The sequence below is a fragment of the Dendrobates tinctorius genome, unplaced genomic scaffold (genome assembly GCF_039654945.1).
Source record: "Dendrobates tinctorius isolate UK_male_01 unplaced genomic scaffold, ASM3965494v1 ptg000107l, whole genome shotgun sequence".
Taxonomy (NCBI): Eukaryota; Metazoa; Chordata; class Amphibia; order Anura; family Dendrobatidae; genus Dendrobates; species Dendrobates tinctorius.
This window is the reverse complement of record NW_027361775.1, coordinates 36,090,075-36,117,500: the sequence shown is the minus strand read 5'-3', so window position 1 is coordinate 36,117,500 and position 27,426 is coordinate 36,090,075. Positions and strand designations below refer to the sequence as shown.

The 27,426-nt window shown below is 45.2% G+C and overlaps 2 protein-coding genes across 3 annotated transcripts in view; one reads left to right on the top strand and one right to left on the bottom strand.

The window, feature by feature from the left end:
- The window catches only part of LOC141100710 (uncharacterized), a 503,724-nt gene that overhangs the window by 48,970 nt on the left and 427,328 nt on the right, over nt 1-27,426 (top strand). The window lies entirely within an intron of this gene.
- LOC141100711 (uncharacterized) overlaps nt 1-27,426 on the bottom strand; it is a 162,809-nt gene that overhangs the window by 104,978 nt on the left and 30,405 nt on the right. The gene's annotated exons all lie outside the window — the stretch shown is intronic.

Here is a 27,426-nt window from a genome sequence, read left to right as displayed (position 1 = left end):
ATTGCTAGCGATATCGCTATGTGTGATACTTATCTCCGACCGGCTCCCCCGCTGGTTATCGCTGATTGCGCGAGAACGTCCTGGACCGTTTCTCGTCGTCAGCTTCCTGCTGGGCTTCCTGTGGCGCCGATAAGTGGTGCGTGGACGCGGCGGGAGGACGTCAGGATCGCCTCGTCTGACAGGTAAGTAGCGACCCCTGACCGCTGCTATGTCGTTGGTGAGATCTGCCTGTGTGGCAGCTCACTAGCGACCACTTAGCGATGCACCAGTGATCCTGACCGCGTCATATTGCTGGTCGGGATCGCTGGTGCATCGCTAAGTGTGACAGTACCTTTATAGTGTTAGGCGTCAGATTTCTGCGTTTACTCCGCAGGGATCCAGACCCTCACATTCTGAAGTCTCCTGCTGTTTATCTACTGCAGAGGAGATTGCCTTGCAGCAAATCTCTCCTGAGGCTAAGTCCTTCTGTCCTCCTACTGAGCATGCTCATGGGACGATCTCCCATTGGAGACCGGGAGTCATGTGCTCAGGTCCCGCTCCAGATCTCATTGGTCCATTTCAGAGATCTTGAAGCTTGCGGAAGGTCCCGGCTGCTATAAAAGGCGCGCATGGCTGTTCCGCCATGCGCTAGTATAGACTTACTTGCTGCTGTGTGTATGAGGACGGATGTATGATTCTGGTGAATGACTCATTATAAAACCCCTTCCCTCTGATATTACGTATGAGGTTAGGGACTGAGTTAGAATCAGCGCCAGCGCTCCTCAGCTGCAACATCCACAGCTGCTAGCATCCGGACATTGCGCTTGCATCATAGCTTTGTCGTTCAGCGGCAGTGTCCACGCCGCGCTGCAGTAGCAGCTCTCCTTAGCATCCGCAGCTGCGACGCTGCACACACGGTAGGTCTAGACGGACGTAGTGCCGCTGTCTTGGGCTACTCCTGTGACCTGATATCGTGTGTGTATTTATTCTGAGTACTGTGACATCAACAGGGTCAGTCTGTGTATTTGTGTTTATTTGGCATCTCTGTGACTTAACAGAGATTGCTCTGCGCACCTGGGTGATGTTTAACCCTGTGCGCATAACTGCCATATTGCTCCTGCCACCACTTAGCAGCGGTTATAACACCTACTGCACGGTGGACCCCGAGCGGCGAACGCACTTTGTTATTATTTTTATTTAGTGTGTTCCGCCATTCCTAACATATAGAAGATCCTCATCCAATCCATAAATCTGTAGCATCGGTGGGTAGTGGAGGTAGCAGAGAATGATTCATCATGTAGCATAACACGCCATCTTGGTAGATGGTTTCAGGGACACGACTCCTCTTCAGGCACGCATATTATTATTATTATTATTATTATTATTATTATTATTTATTTATATAGCACCATTGATTCCATGGTGCTGTACATGAGAAGGGGTTACATACAAATTACAGATATCACTTACAGTAAACAAACTAACAATGACAGACTGATACAGAGGGGATAGAGGACCCTACCCTTTCAGGCTTACATGCTTCAGGATGGTGGGGAAAGAGACAGTAGGTGTCATGTCGGACACTGTTCACACCAGGGTGTCCGGCAGACAGCGGTAATACCCTGTTGGGTATTCTGTTCCAGTCGGGATAGGGTTAACCAGGTTGTCATGCTGGCTGAGGGCTGGGCCACGCCCTAGGTCTTTAAATAGTTCGTCCTGACTATGGGCGTCGCCGACTATAGCTTTAGCCTAGTGCTAGCAATACCGGTCAGCAGTGGTGGTGTTGGAGCGTCTGATATCTGGTGCAGTATGTCCCTCAGTGGTTCTTTCTCCAATCTGTTATATATATATTTGGTTGCCCTTGCACATTATTGTATTCCCTTGTGTATTTACTGTGTGGTGTTTTCTTTTACCCCTGTCCATACGTATTTGTGGGGTCTGGTGTCTGGTCCCCTCACTGGGTGGAGGGAGGTGGGTTCAGCTTAGGGCTGGACAGGAGACAGGGAAAGGGTGGAGGCTCAGGCAGGCACACCTTCAGTGTAAACCCTGGGTAGAGGGACAGACAGGGTTCCCCTAGTCTGAGGGACATCACAGGGGTCCCGGGGTTTTTGCCTAAAGTAACCTAGGCATTCCATGACATTATAGTCGGCCCAAATAATAAAGTGAAAAAAAAAAAAAAAAGGAATATAGGGGTTACTTACTATGGATCCTATACTTTCCCTAACCAAGCAGCTGGAGGCTCTATCCATACAGGTCACTGAACTCATGGGGGCGGTCCAGCAACAAGGCCTGTCAGCTCCTGCAGTACCTGCTGAGGCTGCAGCCAGGGCAGCTGAGCCCAAGTTTCCCCTTCCTGAACGATTTGCTGGTGATCGTGGTAAGTTCACGGTGTTTCGTGAATCATGCAAATTGTATTTCCGTATGCGTCCACATTCCTCAGGTAATGAGGCTCAACGCGTGGGCTTGGTGATTTCTTTGCTGAGTGGTGACCCACAGGCCTGGGCCTTTTCACTCCCTTCAGACTCACCGGCATTTGAATCTGTAGATTTTTTTTTCTCTGCTCTGGGTTTGATCTATGACGATCCAGATAGATTAAACTTAGCAGAGTCTAAGATACGCTCACTGCTACAGGGTGATCGACCAGCTGAGGATTACTGCACGGAATTCCGGCGCTGGGCGGTGGACACACAGTGGAATGACCCTGCGCTTAGAAGTCAATTTTTGCATGGGGTTTCTGGAAGGGTTAAACAGACTCTCCTAATGTACGAGACTCCCGCCTCTCTGGAGGCTGCAATGGCACTTGTAGTACGCATAGACCGACGTCTCCGTCAGGGGGCGCTGGTTTCGTTGCCTCCGGGAGGTGGGGGAGTGGTCGGTGAGGTTGCCGCGGGTGAATCCGTGGAACCCATGCAGATCGCTGGTATAGCACAGTCACCGAGTAACAAGCCTAAACGTCCTTGGCACAGAAGGCAGGGGCTCTGTTTTTTTTGTGGCAAAGGAGGACATTTTATTAACGCTTGCCCCCTGGTACCTAAGAAGGGCGCGCCGGCGTTAAACTGATAGGCTCAGAGGGTTTGGAGGAGTCTAGTCTGAGCCTTTGTGTATCCTCCGTCATGGTTTCCCAGTGTATGCTCCCTGCTAGGGTGGTACTTGGGGGGCAAATGCTCTCTATTACAGTATTTATTGATAGTGGCTCAGCTGCCAATCTCATTGATGAGAGGTTCGCGCATACAGCGGGATTTCCGGTGGTGAAATTGCCGAACCCCATCCGGGTGGTTACCATCAATGCTTCCCCGTTGTCTCAAGGGGAGATCACAGAGTGTGTGTTGGATATACAACTCCACATCGGAGTATTACACTCAGAGCGGGTAACTTGTAAGGTGCTTAGTAACTTACCGGCTCAGATGGTTCTGGGCTTTCCATGGTTGTCAATGCATAATCCTGTTATTGATTGGAAGACCCAGGATATAATTCAGTGGAGCAGGGAGTGTCAGGAGAGGTGCCTGGCTACATGTATTTCCGCTTTGACCCCCAGTATCCCGGAGCCGTTGCTGGATTATGCGGATGTATTTTCTGAGAAGGGTTGTTCGGAACTACCACCGCATCGCCCCTATGACTGTGCTATTAGGTTGAAACCAGGGGCCAAGTTACCTAAAGCTAGAATGTTTAATATCTCAGGTCCCGAGAGGCTAGCTCTCAAGGAATACATTGCGGATAGCCTGAGCAAGGGTCATATTAGACCTTCCTCTTCTCCTCTGGCTGCTGGCTTCTTCTTTGTTAAAAAGAAGGATGGCGGTTTACGCCCGTGTCTGGATTTCAGAGAACTCAACCAGATTACGGTCCGTGATCCTTACCCTATGCCACTTATACCCGATTTATTCCACCAAGTGGTTGGTGCCAGGTGGTTCTCCAAACTGGACCTCAGGGGGGCGTACAATCTTATAAGAGTCCGTCAGGGGGATGAGTGGAAGACAGCGTTCAATACCCCTGAGGGTCACTTTGAGAGTTTGGTAATGCCGTTTGGGTTGACTATGGCACCGGCGGTCTTTCAACACTTCATTAATGATGTCTTCTCTCAGTTGTTGGGGAGGTTCGTTATAATTTATCTTGACGACATCCTCATTTTCTCTCGTGACCATGATACACATATAGAGCATGTTAGACAGGTTCTGCAGTTGCTCAGAGAGAACAGGCTCTATGTCAAGCTTGAAAAATGTGTGTTTTTCGTACAGGAGCTACCGTTCTTGGGTTATATAATCTCCGCCTCAGGTTTTAAGATGGACACCGCAAAGGTGCAGGCGGTACTACATTGGGATCGGCCTGATAATCTTAAGGCGCTTCAGCGATTTCTTGGCTTCTCCAATTACTATAGGAAATTTATTAAGAACTTCTCTATGATTGCCAAACCACTGACTGACATGACTAAGAAGGGTACCGACTTTTCTGACTGGTCTGAGCCTGCGGTACAGGCGTTTGAATTCCTCAAGAATAGTTTTGCCTCAGCGCCCATTCTGGTGCAGCCCGATGTCTCCTTACCGTTTGTCGTGGAGGTGGATGCGTCGGAGGTTGGAGTGGGGGCTGTACTGTCTCAGGGCCCTTCTTGGGCCAAGTTGCATCCGTGTGCCTTCTTCTCCAAGAAGCTGTCGCCTGCGGAGCGTAATTATGATATTGGCAACAGGGAACTATTGGCCATCAAATTGGCATTTGAGGAGTGGCGACACTTCTTGGAGGGGGCTGTTCATCAGATTACTGTGATAACCGACCATAAGAATTTGCTTTATTTAGAATCTGCTAAGCGCCTGTCCTCCAGACAGGCTCGCTGGGCATTATTCTTCACCCGGTTCAACTTCATTGTTACCTATCGCCCTGGGTCGAAGAATGTTAAGGCAGACGCTTTATCCAGGTGTTTTCCTGGTGGAGAGTTATGTGAAGAGCCGGTGCCTATTCTCCAAAAGGGTGTGGTGGTATCTGCCATCACGACAGAGATTGAGGCAGAGATTGCGGAGGCTCAGGAGGTGGTACCGCCGGGGTTGCCTGCTAATAAATCTTTTGTGCCGCTACATCTACGCTCTAGAGTGTTGGGCGAACATCACGACACGGTACTGGCAGGTCATCCAGGGGTTAAGAGCACTCTGGAACTGGTATCGCGTCATTTTTGGTGGCCTAAAATGCGGCAGGATGTGGCCTCATATGTGGCTGCCTGTAACACGTGCGCACGGGCCAAGACTCCTCGTTCCCGTCCCGCTGGTAGCTTGCAGCCTCTCGGGGTGCCCAGTAAGCCATGGACTGAGATTTCCATGGATTTTATTACTGACTTGCCCGCCTCGGCAGGGAACTCGGTCATTTTGGTAATTGTTGATAGGTTCTCCAAAATGTCACATTTCGTTGCTTTACCGTCTTTGCCCAATGCTAAGACTCTTGATCAGATATTTATTCGCGAGGTGGTCAGACTTCATGGTGTCCCGTCTGACATTGTGTCTGATCGAGGTACGCAGTTTGTGGCAAAGTTTTGGAGAGCTTTTTGTTCTCGCCTTGGAATCAAATTATCTCATTCATCGGCTTTCCACCCTCAGTTGAATGGACAGACTGAGTGGATGAACCAAAACCTGGAGCAATACTTGCGCTGCTTTATTTCCGACAATCAGGAAGAGTGGTCAGCGTTTCTTCCCCTGGCAGAATTCGTAATAAACAACCATTGCCAGGAATCGTCTGGGGAATCTCCTTTTTTTTGTGTGTATGGTCAACATCCTCAATTTTGCACCTTGCGTCAGGGGTGCTCAGTTGGCGTCCCTGAGGAGGACCAGTTGGGAGCTCAATTGTCGTCTGTTTGGAGGAGAGTCAAGCAGCGCTTGTTGAAGGTGGGTTCCAGGTACAAATGGGTGGCTGACTGCAGACGTGTGCCAGGTCCGGACCTGTGTGTGGGTGATTGGGTGTGGTTATCTACTAGGAACATTAAGCTCAAGATACCGTCACTTAAGTTGGGTCCCAGGTTCATTGGCCCATTTAGAATCTCCGCAGTGATCAACCCCATGGCATTTCGTTTGGAGTTGCCGGCTGTGTATAAGATTCATAATGTATTTCACAAAGCATTGCTAAAGAAGGTCGTGGGTTTGGTGGATGGTTCCCCCGGGCCACCAACTCCCGTCTTGGTGGATGGCGCGTTGGAATTTGAGGTGTCCAAAGTGGTGGACTCTAGGGTTGTGCGTCGCACTCTACAGTACCTGGTCCACTGGCGTGGCTATGGTCCTGAGGAGAGGACATGGGTGCCGGCCTCTGACATTCATGCTGATCGACTGGTTACTATGTTCCATCGTCGCCATCCGGACAAGCCAGGTCCTCGACATGGTGAGGTTCCGGAGGTCCCTCGTAGAAGGCGGGGTACTGTCATGTCGGACACTGTTCACACCAGGGTGTCCGGCAGACAGCGGTAATACCCTGTTGGGTATTCTGTTCCAGTCGGGATAGGGTTAACCAGGTTGTCATGCTGGCTGAGGGCTGGGCCACGCCCTAGGTCTTTAAATAGTTCGTCCTGACTATGGGCGTCGCCGACTATAGCTTTAGCCTAGTGCTAGCAATACCGGTCAGCAGTGGTGGTGTTGGAGCGTCTGATATCTGGTGCAGTATATCCCTCAGTGGTTCTTTCTCCAATCTGTTATATATATATTTGGTTGCCCTTGCACATTATTGTATTCCCTTGTGTATTTACTGTGTGGTGTTTTCTTTTACCCCTGTCCATACGTATTTGTGGGGTCTGGTGTCTGGTCCCCTCACTGGGTGGAGGGAGGTGGGTTCAGCTTAGGGCTGGACAGGAGACAGGGACAGGATGGAGGCTCAGGCAGGCACACCTTCAGTGTAAACCCTGGGTAGAGGGACAGACAGGGTTCCCCTAGTCTGAGGGACATCACAGGGGTCCCGGGGTTTTTGCCTAAAGTAACCTAGGCATTCCATGACAGTAGGTTGGTGGGTTGCAGCAGTTCCAGTGTTGGTTGAGGTGATATCACTGGTAGTGGTGAGAGAGAAGAAGGTAGCGGGGTCATTGCAGGCTGTAGGCTTTCTTGAAGAGGTGGGTTTTCAGGTTCCGTCTGAAGGATCCAAATGTGGTTGATAGTCGGACTTGTTGGGGCAAAGAATTCCAGAGAATAGGGGCTATTCGTGAGAAGTCTTGGAGGCGGTTGGGTGAGGAGCGAATAAGTGTGGAGGAGAGAAGGAGGTCTTGGGAGGACCGGAGATTACGTGAGGGAAGGTATCGGGAGATTAGATCAGAGACATATGGGGGAGACAGGTTATAGATGGCCTTGTAGGTCAGTATTAGTAATTTGAACTGGATACGATGAGGGAATGGGAGCCAGTGAAGAGATCTGCAGAGGGGAGAAGCAGAGGAGTAGCGAGGAGAGAGATGAATTAGTCGGGCGGCAGATTTAAGGATGGACTGGAGAGGTGCGAGTGTGTTAGCAGGGAGACCACAGAAAAGGATGTTGCAGTGGTCGAGGCGGGAGATGATGAGGGCGTGCACAAGCATTTTAGTAGATTGAGGGTTGAGGAAAGGACGGATTCTGGAAATATTTTTGATCTGGAGGTGACAGGAGGTAGAAAGAGCTTGGATGTGCGGTTTGAAGGACAGGGCAGAGTCAAAGGTTACTCTGAGGCAACGGACTTCCGGTACTGGGGAAAGCGTGATGTCATTGTTATAGCTAGGTCGGGTAAGGAAGATCTGTGAGATGGAGGAAAGATGATGAGTTCAGATTTGTCTACATTGAGTTTGAGGAAGCGAGAGGAGAAGGAGGATATGGCTGATAGACACACTGGGATTCTGGACAGCAGAGAGGTGACGTCTGGGCCAGAGAGGTAGATCTGAGTGTCATCAGCATAAAGGTGGTAGTGGAATCTGTGGGACTTTATGAGTTGCCCCAGACCAAGTGTATAGATTGAGAAGAGTAGGGGTCCTAAAACAGAGCCTTGGGGGACTCCAACAGAAAGAGGATGGGATGAGGAGGTGGTGTGGTAGTGAGAGACGCCGAATGTGCGGTTGGAAAGGTATGAGGAGATCCAGGATAGGGCAAGGCCTTTGATGCCGAAGAAGGAGAGGATCTGTAGTAGGAGGCAGCGGTCAACTGTGTCAAATGCAGAGGACAGGTCTAGAAGCAGGAGTATAGAGTATTGTCCTTTTGCTTTGGCTGTAAGTAGGTCATTAGTAATTTTGGTCAGGGCTGTCTGTGGAGTGATGGGGGCGGAAACCAGATTGTAGATTGTCAAAGAGCAAGTGAGATGATAGGTGGGAGGAAAGTTCAGCGTGGACGTGCTGTTCCAGGAGTTTGGAAGCGAATGGAAGCAATGATATTGGGCTATAGCTGGACATAGCGGATGGGTCGAGGGATGTTTTTTTAAGGATAGGCGTGATTGTGGCATGTTTGAAAGCAGAAGGGAAGGTACCGGATGTTAGAGATAGGTTGAATAGGTGGGTTAGGGATGGTATAAGTGTGGTGGTGAGGTTGGAGAGGAGGTGGGATGGGATGGGGTCGAGTGCACAGGTTGTGAGGTGCGATTTGGAGAAGAGATGATTAAGCTCCCCTTCACTGATGTTGGAGAGTGAGGTTATGGGGTTTGGGCATTCTTCTGGTATACAAAGGGGTTGTGGTGGTTGAGTGATGAAGACTTGCCTTGTTTGGTCAATCTTGTTTTTGAAGTGTGTGGCAAAGTCCTCGGCAGAGATGAGGGAGGTTGGAGGAGGCAGTGGTGGGTGGAGGAGGGAGTTAAAAGTATTGAATAACTGTTTTGGGTTGTAAGATAGGGAAGATACGAGGGTTGTGAAGTAGGCCTGTTTAGCAGAGGTGAGGGCATATTACTCCTCAATCTATGCTTAAAGGGAACCTGTCAGCAGGATTGTGCACAGTAACCTACGGACAGTGTCAGGTCTGCGCCATTATACTGAATAAAATGATACCTTGGATGATGAAATCCATCTTGTGGTTGTTGTTTAATCTTTATTTTCAGTTTTGAGTTAATGATATGCTCGTGCTTTGGGGTGGCCTGTGGGAGGGGGTCTTTATGTGGTGTTCTCATTAGGTATTCTTAATGCAGACTGTTGACAGGTTACTGATCCCTCACTGACCTTCCCCCTAGTTTACATAATGAATATTATTTATACATACTAAAAAAACAAACCCCTTCTGCAGGCAGGCGCCAGTCATGGCACCTGCACTGCAGCATGTGTAATGTATATATCATTATTATGGTTGAGGTCATCCTGATATTTAAAAAAAAAACAAATCCATTTGAAAATGGCGCCCGCGCAGTAGCAGCTAATATTGTATACAGATGTGATTCAAGAGCTGCTACTGCACATGCGCCAGCGCTGCCATCTTGCTAAAGAAGAAAAAAATGTCCTCCTCCAAGATGGCACCACCGAGCTTGTGCAGTAGCAGCTGTCGGATCACCAATGTATACACCAATAGCTGCTACTGCGCAGGCACAGTGGGTGCCATTTTCATAAATATCAGGATAACATCAACCATATGAATTATATGCACAGTACTCATGTGATTATTCTGCAGAGCAGGTGCCACGGCTAGCTCCTGCCTGCAGAAGTTTTTTTTTTAGTATGTATATATAATATTCATTATTTAAAATAGGGGGTAGGGTCAGTGAGGGATCAGTGACCTGTCAGCAGTCTTCTTTATGAATACCTAATCATGGCACCACATAAAGACCCCCTCATCAGCCGCCTCGAAGCACGAGCATATCATTAACTCAAAACTGAAAATACAGATTACAAGATGGATTTCATCAACCAAGGTATTATTTTAATCAGTATAATGGCCCCGACCTGACACTGTGTGTAGGTTACTGAGGACAATCCTGCTGACAGGTTCCCTTGAAATCACCATGCGATGTTAGAGCCAATTAACATAATACAAAATAATTTCTACTGTATAACTCAATACAAAGTAGTTGTCAAAATACCAACATACGTTTAACAAACTTAATGACATGTAACATTAAATAGTAACTGCAATACCCAAGTCCATTTTCCTTAAACAAGGAGCGGGCAAAACTCAGTATACTGATATATCATATAGATCAAGTCACAATTAAGTGACATACAGATCAAGAGTGTTACTCATACTTGAATAAAATCAGAAAACACTTTATTTCAAAAATATAAAATTTGACAAACACAATATATAAAAGGGGTTGCCTCAAACCAGTTACCACCTAAGCAGGGAGATCAGCTACAGCAGCAGGGAAGTAATTTCATATACAGTTAGGATATTAGGCATCCACAATAACGGTTTTAATGTCCATTTATCAAACTTCATTCTCGTCTCGAATATTGTAACTCTCTTCTAATCGGTCTCCCTCTTACCAGACTCTCCCCTCTCCAATCTGTCTTGAATGCTGCAACCAGTATCATATTCCTCACCAATCGTTACACCGATGCCTCTACCTTGTGCCAGTCATTATACTGGTTACCCATCCACTCCAGAATCCAGTACAAACTTATTACCCTCACCCACAAAGCCCTCCATGGCTCAGCACCACCCTACATCTCCTCCCTTGTTTGAGTATACCACTAGTGTTGAGCATTCCGATACCGCAAGTATCGGGTATCGGCCGATACTTGCTGTATCGGAATTCCGATACTGACTTCCGATATTTTTTCAATATCGGAAGTCGGCATCGGAATCGGAAGTTCAAAGTTGATTGACAGCCGAAATGACGTCATCATGGTGCGCGGTGTGCGCATCATGATGCGCCGTCATTTCGGGCCTTCCGGGGGTCTCTGCCGGCCTGCTGGGGGGCTGTGCCGGCCTGCCGGGGGCTGTGTGGACTGCCTGGGGTCTGTACCGGCCTGCCGGGGCGCTGTGCCGGCCTGCCGGTGGTCTGTGCACCCTGTGGGGGTCTGTACCGGCCTGTCGGGGGGCTGTGCCGATGTCCGGGGGTCTGTGCAAGCATCGTCCGATGGGACTACAAGTCCCATCAGGCGATGCCTGCTACCATGACAGTGATTGACACATTAGCCAATGATGGGACAGTAGTAGTCCCATCATCCGGCTAATGTGTTAAATGTTAAAAAAAAATATATATATATACTACATACATACTACATACATACTACATGCATGCTACATACATACTACATGCTACATACATACATACTACATATATACTACATGCATGCTACATACATACTACATGCTACATACATACTACATATATACTACATGCATGCTACATACATACTATATGCTACATACATACTACATATATACTACATGCATGCTACATACATACTACATGCTACATACATAACACATATATACTACATGCATGCTACATACATACTACATGCTACATACATAACACATATATACTACATGCATGCTACATACATGCTACATACATACTACATATATACAACATGCATGCTACATACATACTACATGCTACATACATACCACATATATACTACATGCATGCTACATACATACTACATATATACTACATGCATGCTACATACATACTACATGCTACATACATACTACATATATACTACATGCATGCTACATACATACTACATGCTACATACATACTACATATATACTACATGCATGCTACATACATACTACATGCTACATACATACTACATATATACTACATGCATGCTACATACATACTACATGCTACATACATAACACATATATACTACATGCATGCTACATACATACTACATATATACTACATGCATGCTACATACATACTACATGCTACATACATACTACATATATACTACATGCATGCTACATACATACTACATGCTACATACATACTACATATATACTACATGCATGCTACATACATACTACATGCTACATACATACTACATATATACTACATGCATGCTACATACATACTACATGCTACATACATAAGACATATATACTACATGCATGCTACATACATACTACATGCTACATACATAACACATATATACTACATGCATGCTACATACATACTACATGCTACATACATACTACATATATACAACATGCATGCTACATACATACTACATGCTACATACATACCACATATATACTACATGCATGCTACATACATACTACATGCTATATACATACTAAATATATACTACATGCATGCTACATACATACTACATGCTACATACATACTACATATATACTACATGCATGCTACATACATACTACATGCTACATACATACTACATATATACTACATGCATGCTACATACATACTACATGCTACATACATACTACATATATACTACATGCATGCTACATACATACTACATGCTACATACATAACACATATATACTACATGCATGCTACATACATACTACATGCTACATACATACCACATATATACTACATGCATGCTACATACATACTACATGCTATATACATACTACATATATACTACATGCATGCTACATACATACTACATGCTACATACATACTACATATATACTACATGCATGCTACATACATACTACATGCTACATACATACTACATATATACTACATGCATGCTACATACATACTACATGCTACATACATACTACATATATACTACATGCATGCTACATACATACTACATGCTACATACATACTACATACATACTACATGCTACATACATAACACATATATACTACATGCATGCTACATACATACTACATGCTACATACATACCACATACATACTACATGCATGCTACATACATACTACATGCATGCTACATACATACCACATATATACTACATACATACTACATGCATGCTACATACAATACATACATAGACATACAGTACATATAACATAGAGTAACATACTTACCAATACTTGTCACATTGTTCCCCGAAGCCATTCCCACACAGCAATGGCATAAAGTGAGACTAGGGACTTTTTTTTTTTAAGTGGCGGAGGAATACAGTGCGGAAGGATACCTACCTTCCGTCATTGGATTCCTGCAGCCTGTAGAGAACGGCAGCATCAGCTGATGCTGCAGTTCTCTACCCAAGATCGTCGTGGGACACACTCGTGGACTGCTTCGGATCATGGGTGAGTATTTTTGTGGTTTGTTATGTTAATATTTATTCCGTAAAAGACACTGGCTTCGGGGAACAATGTGACAAGTATTGGTAAGTATGTTACTCTATGTTATATGTACTGTATGTCTATGTATGTATTGTATGAATGTATTGTATGTAGCATGCATGTAGTATGTATGTAGCATGTATGTAGTATGTATGTAGTATATATGTGGTATGTATGTAGCATGTAGTATGTATGTAGCATGCATGTAGTATGTATGTAGTATGTATGTAGTATGTATGTAGCATGCATGTAGTATATATGTAGTATGTATGTAGCATGTAGTATGTATGTATCATGCATGTAGTATATATGTAGTATGTATGTAGCATGTAGTATGTATGTAGCATGCATGTAGTATGTATGTAGCATGCATGTAGTATGTATGTAGCATGCATGTAGTATGTAGCATGTATGTAGTATGCATGTAGTATATATGTAGTATGTATGTTACATGTAGTATATATGTAGTATGTATGTTGCATGCATGTAGTATATATGTTGTATGTATGTTGCATGTAGTATATATGTAGTATGAATGTAGCATGTATGTAGTATGCATGTTGCATGTAGTATATATGTAGTATGTATGTAGTATGTATGTAGCATGTAATTTTTTTTTTTTTTTTTTTACATTCAACACATTAGCCGGATGATGGGACTACTACTGTCCCATCATTGGCTAATGTGTCAATCACTGTCATGGTAGCAGGCATCGCCCGATGGGACTTGTAGTCCCATCGGACGATGCCTGCACAGCCCCCCGAAGCCTGCACAGCCCCCCGGCAGGCCGGCACAGCCCCCCGGAGCCTGCACAGCCCTCCGGCAGGCCGGCACAGCCCCCCGGCAGGCCGGCACAGCCCACCGGAGCCTGCACAGCCCCCCGTCAGGCCGGCACAGACCACCGGAGCCTGCACAGACCCCCTGGCAGGCCGGCACAGCCCCCCCGAAAGGCCCGTACAGACCCCAGAGAGGCTGTACAAGGGCAGGAAAGGGTTTTTCTTATTCCGATACCGGAAGTCCCATAGACTTGAATGGGACTATCGGAATCGGCGATACCGATACTTTTTTTTAAGATCGGCCGATCCATTCCGATCCGATACTTTGAAGTATCGGACGGTATCGCTCAACTCTATATACCACCCTACCCGCGCCCTCCGTTCTGCTGATGACCTGAGGTTTGCATCCTCAATAATCAGAACCTCCCACTCCCGTCACCAAGACTTTACACGTGCTGCGCCAATTCTTTGGAATTCACTTCCCAGGTCAATACGATTAGTCTCCAATCCCCACAATTTTATGCGTGCCCTGAAAGCGCATTCATTCAGATTGGCCTATCGCCTCAACACATTAACCTAATCTATCCCTGTGTGGCACAGCCAAAAGTTTTACCATAACCAGGTTCCCCGCATCATGTTCCCACATGCTTTATGCATCCATTAGCCCTCTGTTTCTGTACTGTTACACACTTAACATTGTGGCTGGTTCATACAATCAGGGCAACTGTTACCACCCACATTTCGTGTCTACCTCTTTCCTCATAGACTGTAAGCTTGCGAGCAGGGCCCTCATTCCTCTTGGTATTTGTTTTAATCTATGTGATTATTGTTATGCTGTAATGTCTATTGTCTGTACAAATCCCCTCTGAAATGTAAAGTGCTGCAGAATATGTCGGCACTATAGAAATAAAATTTATTATTATTAACTTCATGCAGGTAACTTTTTACTTAAAAAATTTGTTATTAGAGATGAGCGACTTTGCCTTTTTTACGGTCGAGTCGGGTTTCATGAAACCCGACTTTCGCAAAAGTCAGGTCAAACGAAATCCGCCGACTATAGGGAAAAGTCGGGGTCCGACTGAAACACGAAACCCAATGCAAGTCAATAGGGAAGCAAAGTCGGCAGGGAGTGGAGGACAGAAAACATACCTACAGTGCCCATTACAATGCCAAAAACATCAATTCTTATAACTGAAGCTTGTCAACCTTAATTTACTTCATAATAATAGTTACGCATTGAAAACTGGGGCTTATTTGGCTAAAGTTGTGGGGTGGTAGGGCTGGCTGCAGGTTTTCGTTTGCCCTGGGCCAAAGAGTGTTAGAGCGCCCCTTTAACACATACCACAACTCATGATGCTCCGATACGGCACAGAAAAATAGGTATAGTACAATGACAAATACTTCACTGCTTACATGACATGAATGATCTATTTTAAATTGTACAATAGCTCAAAAAAAGGACAGTATATGACTCCATACAGCATTATGGCCACCACATTGTGCGCCATACAGAATAATGAGCCACATATATTTCTCCATACAGAATAATTGGTCACATATAATGTTCCATATAGTATATGATGAGCTCCACATAATGATACAGTATATGATGGTCCCCATGGACAATGCTCCAGTGTGTTATGGGACCAAATAATGCTCCATATATAATGGGCCCCATTTCTAATGCTCCAGTGTATAATGTGCCCCATAGATGCTGCTCCAGTGTCTGATCTGCCCCATTTATAATGCTCCAGTATATGATGGGCCTCATGGATGCTGCTCCAGTGTCTGATCTGCCCCATGTGGAATGCTCAAGTATATGATGGGCCTCATGGATGATGCTCCAGTGTATGATGGGCCCTAATAATGCTCCATATATAATGGGCCCCATTTCTAATGCTCCAGTGTATCATGTGCCCCATAGATGCTGCTCCAGTGTCTGATCTGCCCCATTTACAATGCTCCGGTATATGATGGGCCTCATGGATGATGCTCCAGTGTATGATGGGCCCTAATAATGCTCCATATATTATGGGCCCTATTTCTAATGCTCCAGTGTATAATGGGCCCCGTAAATACTGCTCCAGTGTCTGATGTCCCCCATTTGGAATGCTCCAGTATATGATGGGCCCCATTTTTAATTAACCCAGGCATGGCCCCTCCACCGTCAGAGACACTGTATTGTACTATGTGGGGCCCTGTGCCAGTACCGTCGGCCATCAGTGGGCCCATCCACCTGTTCAGAGCAACGGCACTTGCCCGGGTGCGCCAGGTGTTGACCCCAGCCATTGGGGGGTGGGTGGGCAGCCCACTTAGGGAGGTTTAAAAAATGGCATATGTTGATGTGTTGGCTGGACATTCAGCTGCTGCAAAGGGCGGAATTGGGCAAGTACGAGGAAGAGGAAGACTAAAGTGAGGCAGTTTTCTGGCAACCTATGTGTCATCAGGGGAAGGTGGGATAATATCCTTTGAAACCCATGCATGGTTCATTTTAATGAAGGTTAGATCATCAACATTTTGGGTTGATAGACGGGTTCTTTTTTCTGTCAGGATTGATCAAGCAGCACTGAAGACTCTTTCAGATAACACACTAGCAGCAGGGCAAGCGAGCTCCTGTAAGGCATATTGTGCCAATTCAGGCCAGGTGTCCAGTTTAGAGGCCCAATAGTCAAAGGGGAATGACCTGTGAGGAAGAACATCGATATGGGAGGAAAAGTAGTTTGTAACCATAGTTGATAACTGCTGTCTCCTGTCACTTTTAATCGATGCAGTATTAGCAGTCGTGTGAGCGGTACTTGAGAAGTCATTCCACAACATGGACATTAAACCCCTGTCTTCAACGCCACTTCGGCTGTGTGCACCACGAACACCTCTTCCATTGTGCCCACTACGGCTCATGGGAGAACAGCACCGCTGCTGTGTGCTGGGAAAGCCTCAAACAAACGGTTTACCAGAGTAGCTTGTTTGTTAGCCAATATTATCTCTAGGTTCTCCTGCGGCATGATGTTGTGTAATTTGCCTTTGTAGCATAGATTGAGGATGCTGGCCAGCCAGTAGTCATCATCCCTCATCATTTTGGCAATGCGGGGGTCCCTTTTTAGGATCCGCAAGGCATAATCGCACATGTGGGCCAATGTTCCTGGTGTCAATGCTGCACTGCCACTCCTGGGTGGAGGAGCACTTTCTGGCAAATCCACATCTGGTGTGAGTTCATTTTTCCCTTCACCGTTGAGGTCTGATGAACTCCCTCCTCTGGTGAAGGAAGGTAGTGAGGCTGATTACCAAACACCTGGGCAGCTAGATGATGACTGGGTGGCTGGAATTGAGGACTGGATATAAGGCAGCCGACGCCCTTCTGCCTTGCTGGTGATCCTGCTGGATTCTTGGAGACCAATCTGATTCTTGCTTCTCAAAGCTAAGTTTTTCTGCTCTGCTTTGTACACTTCAGTTTTGTTTTTGTTTTGCCTTGCTTTTTGGGAGTTCTGCCATCCCCGGCCGGGGGTGAGCTGAATTCCATTTTTGTCTCTGATCTGTTGATCTTTTGCTCTGTCTTCAGAATATACCTGAGTGCTGATTTAGTCTTTTGAAGCCTAGCGACTTCAGGGCCTGTTTTTCCTATCAGTCGGTTGGCACATTTTGGATAGGGTTTTTGCGGATGGCAGACAGCAGCTTTCCTATCCTATCCTATTTTAGTTAGCTTGGGCCCCATCATTTGCTCAACCTATCTTTCAATCTGTGTTAGTGTTTTCATCTTGCTTCACCGTCATTATATGTTGGGGGCTGCCTATTGCTTTGGGGTCTGCTCTGGGGCAGTTTAGTTTTTCCCCTTTCTGTCTTTAGGCGATGTAGTTCTCCGGCTGTGATCGAGGGGTCTAGGGCACCGTAGGAACCCCCCACGGCTACTGCTAGTTGTTGCTGATAGGTTCAGGGGACTGCAATCCGATAGCTGCCAACCTCTCTGGTTTTCTGGACTTAGCTAGTATTTTGTTTTTTCCTCCTTCGGTGACTCATCATAACACACATCCCTACAGTCACGCACAAACACTGTAGCTGACCTTGGAATGCCAACATTTTTTCTTGCCCCCTGAGAAGTATCCTCCTGCCCAAAATAATCATCCCCTCATCCTCCTCCTCCTCTTCTTCCTCTTCTTCCTCCACTTCATCCAGAACAGTTCCCTGACCAGACAATGGCTGACTGTCATCAAGGCTTCCCTCCTCCTCCTCCGCTGCAGACGCCTGTTCCTTAATGTGCGTCAAACTTTGCATGAGCAGACGTATAAGTGGGATGCTCATGCTTATGATGGCGTTGTCTGCGCTTACCAGCCATGTGCATTCTTCAAAGCACTGAAGGACTATAACTAGACGGTGCTTGGGGAGGTGGAGCAATCGCTGCAGCTTCTGCATATGAGTGGAGTAGACGTTTGAGCACTGGATGTGCAAGTACAGTCTTCGCACCTTATGTTGCAGGGATGTTAACTCTGGATAATTATTAAGGAAGCACTGCACCACCAAGTTCAAAGTGTGAGCTAGGCAAGGTATGTGTGTGAGTTTTGCACGGGCTATAGCTGCCACAAAATAACGGCCATTATCACTGACTACCTTGCCTGCCTCAAGATGTAGACTGCCCAGCCATGACTCAATTTTTCACTGCAAGTAGTCAGCCAGTACCTCCGCGGTGTGTCTTTTGTCACCCAAAGACATCATCTTTAACACAGCCTGCTGACGCTCACCACTAGCTGTTCAATAGTGGGACACCTCGTGTGCAACACTGTTAGCTGCGGATGGAGTGCTCGTGCGACTGCGGTCTGTGGACGAGCTTTCGCTGATGGAGGAGGTGGAGGAGGGTCGAAAGCCTACAGCCAACTGTTTCCTATACCGTGGGTTAGGCAGCACTGTTCCACCGCCACTGTCCTCTGGGAAGCCTGCATCCACCACATTAACCCAGTGCGCAGTGATGGACACGTAACGGCCCTGGCCATGCCTACTGGTCCATACATCTGTTGTGAGGTGCACCTTTCCATTCACTGACTGTTTTAGTGCATGGACAATGCGGTCTTTCACATGCCGGTGAAGGGCAGGGATGGCTTTTCGAGAAAAGAGGTGCCGACTGGGTAGGTCATAGCGTGGGACAGCTTGGCCATAAGCTCTCGAAAAGCTTTGCTTTCAACCAAATGGTAGGGCATAATCTCTAATGAGATTAGTTTGGCAATGTAGGCGTTCAAACACAGTGTACGCTGATGAGAGGATGAGTACTTTCTTGTCCTACTCAGAGTGTCTGGTTGGGTGAGTTGGACTGGAGAGCTGCATATGGGGGAAGTAGCAGTGGACCGGATGGAGTGAGAGGGGGTTGGTGATGGTATTGGTGGTGATGGCCTCGATTCAGTGTTGTGTTGCAAAACCTTTGTGATTCCCTGAGTGCTTTGGCCTTGCGACGACATCTCCACATTTAGTGCTGATGGTGTGCTTAATGGTGGCGGTGGTCTTACAGTGGGGGAAGCGATGGAGCATTGTTGGCTACCTTCAGTCGGAGCAGGTGCACATGTGCTACCTGAGGTTTTGTAGTCCGTCCACGCTTGCAAGTGCATGTTGATTAAGTGTCTAAGCATGCAACTGGTATTCAAATTTCTGAGTTGTTTACCTCGGCTAAAGGTCCTTCCGCACTTCTTACAGGTAACTTTGACTCATCAGTAGGATTTTGGACAAAGAAGTGCCACACTGCACTCTTCCTACTATGGTATACATTTTCTGGCCTTGCACACTGTGCTAAGTTGACCGTCTGGCCAAGCTGTCCTGCAACTCTTTTAGTTTTTGGTCCACGTTTTTGGACAGCTACGGGCCTGCCAGATAACCGCTGCTGCGATGTCAATGCCTGCTGCGGATCCTTCTCCTTATCTTAACTATTGCCAGTGCCACCCTCCTCCCTCAATCGATGCCAATCCGGGTCAAGAACTGGGTCATCCATCACCTCCTTTTCAAAGTCATCTGCACCATCCTCTTTACCTTCCTCTGTGTCACCGTGTAAGGTGGTATAGTATGCGGGAAGGGGCACCTGAGTTTCATCAGGGTCAGATTCTGGCTCAATCAACTGCGAGGGCAATGTAGAGCTCTGCGTCAATGTACCAGCAGAATCATCTAGCAGAGGCTGTGCATCAGTGCACTCCATGTCAGATTCATCTTGGACTGGGGAATTCAAGATTTGACTGGATAACCCAGGCATGGTATGTTAAAAGAGCTCCATAGAGTAATCTGAAGTGTGGGCTGCCGCATCCCTAACTTTTGGTGGGGGTGAAGGACACAAGGAAAGGTGTTTTTCCTGACCAGAAACCTGCACTGATGACTCCGTGCTTGCAGGTTTCAAACGTTCAGAAGAGGAGGCAATATAGCTGGTGGCTGTTTCGGCAATGTACGCCAAAACCTGTTCCTGATGCTCCGGCTTTAAAAGCGGTTTTCCTACTCCAAGAAAAGGGAACCTTACAGGCCTTCTTGGGCCAGACAATGACGCAGGCTCAACACCTCCTGCCTTAGCTGCTATTGTGCTTTTGCCAGAACCAGCCGATGCACCACCACCATCAGTACCAGCTGCGCCCCCTTGCCCACATACGCGGCCTCTTCCACCATACTTCCTCATGTTTGGGAAAATGTACCAAAAATACCAGCAGAGAGATGGTACTGTATAAGGTGCGTCCACCTGTGTAAGGTGTATTAAAAAAATTAAATCTACGTATATATTTTGTTAGTCACAGACGCTCTCACAGCTCTATACGGTGTCTGTATGGAAAATTGTCAATCTCCGTCTATTTTTATACGGACTGACACACGCTGTCTCTATTTAGTTTTGACTGTAATCAAACAGCAGATATACGAAACTGTTTGAAAAGCGGACAGCTCTATAAGGTGTAGGTCTGGAAAAATGCAAAATCTCCTCGGCTTGTTTTTCCAGAGTCACACAGAGATAGCGTCTATTTGTCCGTGATACAAGGTGGTACACGGTAGTGTGTGAGGAGCGTACACTGCTATACGGTGTCTGTATGGAAAATTGTCAATCTCCGTCTATTTTTATACGGACTAACACACGTTGTCTCTGTCTAGTTTTAACCGTTATCAAACAGCAGGTGTACAAAACTGATTGAAAAGCGGACAGTTGTCTAAGTTGTAGGTCTGGAAAAATGCAAAATCTCCTCGGCTTGCTTTTCCAGAGTCACACACAGGTAGCTTCTATTTGTCCGTGATACAAGGCGGTACACGGTAGTGTGTGTGGAGTGTACACCGCTATACGGTGTCTGTATGGAAAATTGTCAATCACCATCTATTTTTATACGGACTGACACACGTTGTCTCTGTCTAGTTTTGACTGTTATCAAACAGCAGATATACAAAACTGTTTGAAAAGCTGACAGCTCTATAAGGTGTAGGTCTGGAAAAATGGAAAATCTCCTCGGCTTGTTTTTCCAGAGTCACACCCAGATAGCTTCTATTTTTCTGTGATACCAGTCGGTACACGGTAGTGTGTGAGGAGCGTACACCGCTATACAGTGTGTGAAAAAATAAATGCTCAGTAACTCACCAGAACAAAATAATAGAAGTTGGAGTGAATTGAAAAAAGCAGTTTGAACAGCAGTGTGCACACAGCAATGCAGCTAGCAGGTAGCCTTAAAAGGCAGCCTAATCACCACCAGTGCTGCTGCACACAACAAAAATCCTCCCTTTTCACTGCACACTAACTGTACAGGTACAGTGAAAAGCGCTATCAGCAGAAACAATTTTTTTTTTCTTCTTCCCTGCCTAACGCTCTCCCTATTCAGAATTAGCAGCAGCAGCACCTCTCCCTATTCTAAGATCGGCAGAAGTAAGATGGAGGTCGGCGGTCACGGCCTTTTATACCCACTGTGACGCCACACAAAGCCAGCCAATCACTTCAAAGCCCTTCTCTAAGGCTAGTTTCACACTTGCTTTTTTTTGCAGCGCGTTTTTCCCGCAAAAAAACGCATTGAAAAAACGCATACATAAGCATACAACTGCTGCGTTTTTTTCAAGCATTTTTATGAGCATGCATGAAAAAAACGCAGCGTTTTTATGCGTTTGTATGCGTTTTTAGCGCGTTTTTACCGCGTTTGCGTTTTTTTCCAACATTTTTAGGTGGCCCCTCACACTACCCAAACCATGACTTTACTAACCCTAACCCTGACCCTAACCCTAACCCTAACCCTGACCCTAACCCTAACCCTAACCCTGACCCTAACCCTTAACCAAATCATACTTAACCCTAACCCAAACCCTAAACCCTAACTAACCCTAACCCTAACCCTAACCCTGACCCTAACCCTAACCCTAACCCTAACCCTAACCCTGACCCTAACCCTAACCCTAACCCTGACCCTAACCCTAACCCTAACCCTGACCCTAACCCTTAACAAAACCATACTTAACCCTAACCCTGACCCTGACCCTAACCCTAACCCTAACCCTAACCCTAACCCTAACCCTAATCCTGACCCTAACCCTGACCCTAACCCTAACCCTAACCCTGACCCTAACCCTTAACAAAACCATACTTAACCCTAATCCTGACCCTAACCCTGACCCTAATCCTTAACAAAACCATACTTAACCCTAACCCTAACCCTAACCCTGACCCTAACCCTAACCCTAACCCTAACCCTTAACAAAACCATACTTAACCATAATCCTGACCCTAACACTGACCCTAATCCTTAACAAAACCATACTTAACCCTAACCCTGACCCTAACCCTAACCCTGACCCTAACCCTAACCCTAACCCTGACCCTAACCCTAACCCTAACCCTAACCCTGACCCTAACCCTTAACAAAACCATACTTAACCCTAATCCTGACCCTAACCCTGACCCTAACCCTTAACCAAACCATACTAAACCCTAACCCTGACCCAAAACCCAACCCTAACCCTGACCCTGACCCTAACCCTAACCCTAAACCCCCTTAACTAACCCTAACTCTAACTCAAACCCCTAAATTCCATGGTTAAAAAAAAAAAACGCATATGCAAAAAAACGCTTACATGAGCATGCCAGTGCGCACATATGCGCATCCATAGGCTATAATGGCCATTTTTAGCGCAAAACGTGCGCATATGTGCGCATGCGCTTTTTTGCAGGGCCAAAAAATGCAACATGATGCGTCTGGAAAATCCAATCGCACACCCCAAAAAAACGCAGCGCATGAAAATCGCATACATGCGCTTACAAGCGCGCAGGTATGCGCACCCATGTTAAAGATAGGGGAAAAAACGCATGCGCAGGTTAGCGTTTTTTTCCAGCGCTAAAAAACGCAAATGTGAAACCAGCCTAAGATGGTAGTGGCCTGTCATCACGTTGCCCACAGTGTGCGTCCTCCATCATTGGCTGAGAAAAGGAGCTGGAAGCATTATTTTAAACGTGACTTTGGCGCTCGGCTCGGCGACCTCATGGCCGACCTCACGCTATGGTCGGGTTTCGATCGGCGAAACACGACTTTAGCGAAAGTCGGCTATTTTTGAATTTGACCTACCCGTCTCGCTCAACTCTAGTTATCATCACAGGTGTCAATATTTTAGTAATTTGCACAAACAACAAAAAAATAAATACTTTCACAGAGTCTGGACCTTAAATATACAATTAAATGAAATAGGGACTTAACTTATTCCCTGTCATATTTAAGGTAATCCTTTCCCTTTCTGTGACACCATAATCCAATGGCTGTATACCCAGACCTAGTAGTGTGGAAATCCAAAAAGGCCAGACTACTTCAATTTATTGCCAATGTTTACTAAAGTGCCTAGTGCAAAAATATATTTATTGCATTATATCCTATGGTTGTGCATAAATTAATGTGCCCAGTCCTACTCTAGTAATTGCAATTGCAACAGTATTGAATTACATATTGCAGCACATATTACACATACTGTATTGCAGCAGTATTCAAACACAAATAAATGCAAAGGTGCCCAGCTTCCTTTCAATTCACACGTCCCAAATGGATATTCATCCAGCTACCAATGCATGCGGATTCCTGTTCCCAGTCCTACTTTACTAGTTTCTGTTGCAACAGTATTTAATCACATATTACAGCACATATTGCAGCAGCATTGAATCATAAGTACCTAGGTACCCAACTTTCCCTAAATTACTATGTCTCAAGTGGATGTTTATCCAGCTACCAATGCCTAAGGAAATAAAAGATAAGGTACATATCACATAAATCCGTGCTGCGGAAAATGTGTATGCCAAATGGCACGCCATCTTCCCACACCCCGACGCGTGTTTCGGCGGTGCTTCTTCTTGGGGGAAGAAATAAAATACATATAATAAAAAAGTATCAACGTTAAATGTTGATCCTATAAAAATACAATACCATTGTATATTTAATTTAACCCTCCTCAGGCTCAAATAATCTAACAAATATTTTCAAATAGTAAGTCTTCCTCATCATTCCCAAAAACCTCTTCCAAAATACATCATTTTAGATCATATATTTTATTATTAAATTTATGAAAATGTTTAGCCACTGTTGTCCCCCAAACTTTTTCTTTTTTTCTTTTACTTCTCTTTATCTCCTGTAGTTCAAAGTTCAGTTCAACATCTGAACTTGACCTTGAAACTGATTCCAATAGAAGTCAATGGAGACCCAAAATTTGGTGATTTAAAATTGCTGTAAAATAGTTAAAGTCAGGGCCAGAGGGATGTAAAAAGAAGAAAAATGGTAGTAAGAACAGAACAACTGCTCCGCAAGTCTATGTGGATAGGAAAATGACTTAAAATAACAAAGAATAAAAAAAATAATAATAATAATCTTGAACCAGGAGGCGGAGGTCCAAGTGGAGGAGGAGGTGGAATAGGAATAGGAGGTGGAGTTGGACATGGCAGTTTAGGTAGAAGAGGTAGGGGAGAAAGTATCAAACAGTGTATATTGCTTTTTTTTATGTTTTGTTATTTTTTTAGGAAACTGACTTAAAAGAGCATAGAATTAAAAAAAATTACAAAATTACAATCTAGAACCAAAAGGTGGAGGTCCAAGTCGAGGTGTATGTAGAGTAGGTGGAAGAGTTGCAGGTAGATTTGGCACTGTTGGGGAAGAAGCACAAGAGGTAGTATCCAAAACTATTTGTGTTTTTTGGGTTTTTTTATGTGTTTTTTTAGGGGGTCAAGGAACTGACTTAAAAGAATGTAGAATTAAAAAAATAAACAATAACAATCTAGAACCAATAGGCTGGGGTCCAATTGAAGAAGGGGATGGAGTAGGCGGAGGTGGACATGATGATGCAGGTGAAAGAGGCAGGAGAGGAGGTATGCAACACTGTTTTTATTTTTTTGTGTTTGGATGTTTAGGGTAATGACTTAAAAGAACATATAATTAAAATAATCTAAAAAAAAATAGCAAACTAGAACCAGGAGGCTCAGGTGTACTAGAAGGAGAGGGTGGAGTCAGTGTAAGAGGAGGAGGTAGACGAGGAGGTGTAGGTGGAGGAAGCAGGAGAGGAGACTGGCTTAACCCTAGAACGCATGACCATAAAAATCTACACTTTCACATACCTGGGGCCTTTTAGGCCCATGTGCAAATAACATGGAATAACTCAAACAAAAATAATTTTCAAAGTTTATTTGAAAATTGCAAAGTAAGGATGCATTCCCAGTAGCGCTGGTGTCTGCCAGGAGGAGATCTGTAATGGATCTGACCTCCTGGTGACCCCAGCTAAGGTTGGCGGAATCCCGGCATTCCAGCAACTGGAGTTACCAAGAGATCCGATCCATTACGGATCACCTCCTGGCAGACCCCAGCGCCAATGGGAACACAGCCTAAGATGTGAATAATTCAAAACATTACTATGTGCAAAAAAACCCAAAAGAGTAACTGAACGGGCTTAAAACGCCCAATATACGCATTCGATATAACTCTTTATAATAATGTTTTTTTGTCTAAAAGTTTTTTATATAAAAGTTGCAGTAAACATGCTGCAGGAATATCTCTTTTCAAAGGTTGCTTTTCTACTTTACTAATGACCGCAACAACTTTCACACGTTATCTGTTCGGAAGAATGCTCCTTGCAGACATTTTGTCCACAAGTAGTACAGACACGCTCGGATTTCCTGTCCTTCTTTGCTGGACAAATATAACATCGCTTTCTTTTTTTATCGTATGATTTTGTACTCCCTGCCAGAAGAGTAAGGCCAATATAAGCATACAGTTCCTCTTTTGTTATATTTTTCCATGTTTTTTTTCTTCCTGAAGCGATATGTTTTTCTTCTAAGTTAGTACACAAAACTACCTCATCTACAATATCATCTGAAAAAAATTTACAGAATATATCTCTTTTGGACAAGAATTGTGGAATTCCTACAGCTCCTTGAGCAACTCTTACAATATTATGTGATGGGGTTCGTCCAAGAACCTCAGCAGTACTGTTCCAAAAAACATTAGTTTTGGATGTTCTATTTGTACGTTCTGCTGGATCCATTACTTCTTCATCATCTGAAGAATCACTGGACGATGAAGTAGAGACATTAGCTGGTGTCATGTACTCTTCATCAGACAAAGAAAGTTCACTGTCTTCATCACTATCAAAAATGATTGCTTCGATTTCTTGGTCAGTCAAACCCCTGGATGTAGACTGTGCCATTGTAACCTTAGAAGTCAGTAAACTAAAATGAAAAAAAAAAGATTACAATCAGGGTTGTACACTCTTTGTTAGTGTGTGTGCTAAGGGTAAAGTGCAGACCCCTCCTCTCACCTTCAGCAGGTCACCACTTTCTTTTAGGTGCAGTAGAAGCTTTTGGATTTTTGGAACTCAGAATGTTTCTTTTTGAAGAAACAAGAAAGCTGACTCCTTCCTCCAAAGTCTCTTCAGCAAGTAGCACACAATGAACAGTGTTCAGGACCTATGATGATGTCAGAGACGCATGACGTTGTGAGGGAGCCTCCTTCCCAAGATCACATGACCATGTAGTCAGGCAGAATTCACACTCTTCATAGCAACAGCAGAGTCATAAAGACTGAGTCAAAGTCTTCCCCAGCAACAGTGAAGACAAAAAGACTTAGGATCACATGTAAACCTAGTACGGGCCTAAAAGGCCCCAGGTATGTGAATATGGGGTATTCACAAAAAAGAGTTGTTATACCGAAATGCCTGTAACATAAAAAAAATGAACAACTGGAAATGACAAACAACTATATACCTGAGGAATACCTAGAGTTTCAAAATTCTAACTAACGTAATCTTGCAGAAAATAGAAAACAATTAACAGGGCGGGCCTGCGATGCCCCAGGTATGCGTTCTAGGGTTAAAAGAACATGGAAATTAAAAAAAATAACAATCTAGAATCAGGAGTAAAGGTTGGAGAAGATGGAGGTGCAAGTGGAAGAGACAGACAGATGTAGCCAACACTTTTTGAGGTTTTTTAGGGGGGAGGCCCAAAAATTAAATAAATGGTTAATAGAGTATAAAAATAGCTCGGTTTGGCTGGTATAGTTGTCTAGTCAGCCGAAAGGTAAAGACAAGTCCCGTTGGATCCACACCTGGTTCATTTTA